The sequence below is a fragment of the Haliaeetus leucocephalus genome, unplaced genomic scaffold (assembly GCF_000737465.1).
Source record: "Haliaeetus leucocephalus isolate CR32 unplaced genomic scaffold, Haliaeetus_leucocephalus-4.0 Scaffold886, whole genome shotgun sequence".
Taxonomy (NCBI): domain Eukaryota; kingdom Metazoa; phylum Chordata; class Aves; order Accipitriformes; family Accipitridae; genus Haliaeetus; species Haliaeetus leucocephalus.
The window spans coordinates 73,577-75,076 of NW_010973322.1; the positions used below are offsets into that span (position 1 = coordinate 73,577).

The 1,500-nt window shown below is 43.3% G+C and overlaps 1 pseudogene; it reads right to left on the reverse strand.

Moving 5' to 3' along the window:
- Positions 1-1,500, reverse strand: part of LOC104841547 — a 21,121-nt pseudogene that overhangs the window by 9,608 nt on the left and 10,013 nt on the right.

Sequence of the window (1,500 nt, forward strand, 5' to 3'; positions counted from 1 at the left end):
CCTTTTCCATAATCCCTGCACCTCATCCCTTTAGACATAAACTGTTGACCAAGTCTGGGACTAGGAGTGGATTCAGCCGCCTCCAGGCTCCTCACTGAGAAGGAGTCTAGAAAGCAAGGGGGTCCACTCTGAACCTTGTGACTCAATGGGAGGGGTCTCCTTATTGTCTTCCCTGAACTGATCCCCAAATAAGCAAGCCCTGTAGTATATGTTTGGTGATGTATGGTTAGCACATGTTGCACTGTTTACTGATATAGTTTCATGCCAGTTTTTGTTGTGAGCATACCAATTTTGGTGGTGAGCATGCCAATTCTTGTGAGCAAATAAAAATTGAGTTTTGTGAATTAAAGGATCCCTGGTGCCATTTCACCTTAATCCTGACCTGGGAATCGCAAACCTGAGTCATCAACCTGAGAAATTGGGACATGAACTTGTAAAACAAAGTCATGCCAGGTTCTCCTTTCTGTACTAGTCAATAGCATATGATTTCACATCTTTTCTAAAAAGTAATATGAAGAACTGATCCCAGCAAATTATGTCTGGCTCACCGAAAAGGCATCGGTAGACAATACCGAATTAGGATCCCAATGACCCACACAACGCTCAGTTGCCAGCTGACATGGTGCAAGTTGGCATTGGTTCTGCTGAGAATTCCGACACCAGCTCCTCAGAGGAGACCCGTTGGGTCACTTCATCTTCTGCAACTGCCTCACATCCCTTCTTGGAGAAGTACATAACATCAGCAAGGTTGAAGCGTCCTCAGCACTGGTCAGCAATGTCCTCTTCCATGGAGGTTTCCTCTCTCTGGATGATCCCTGCATGAGGAAATGAATCTTCCTTCCACACAGTGGAATGGACAATATGGATTCCAAAAAGAGTAAAATACAGATGCTTTTTAGAAATAGCTCTCCTCCTACTCCAAGCACCATAATTACATTGTTATGCCTCATTTACATACTGGCATTTAGTTCCACAAGTTATTTCTCTAACCCTTTGCCATATAACACCACTAAATTGTTGAAGAAAGGAGAAAAGCATTCAGAGTAAGTTGCAAATAAAACCTTGAGCACAACACCTCCTTCATTGTCATTTACCAAACAACATATGTACACACACCTAGAAATGTCAACAGTGCACTGCCAAGATTGCAGACCCCTCCTGGTGCCTTGACTCAAATTGAGGCAGTGTTTGTATAGTTGCTGTTCTTGCTGCTGTTGATTAGTTTTACTTTTTCCCAGCTGTAACGAACACCTTCCTCTGGTATTTTTTCTCAGACCCTTCTCTCTTCCCCCAACCCTTCTCATTTAAGGGTCACTTCACTACCAAGAAACTTCAAAGTGTCTAGATTTTTCCCTGAGATATACATAGCATAACACAGAAGCATTGTGCAGGAAGAATGACAACACATTCATGCTCCCTACCTGTAAAATTACGCCTCATAGGACGGCCACACAGCAAGTCTCAGTGATGTCTGCTGAAGTCACGCTGAGACCAGATTCT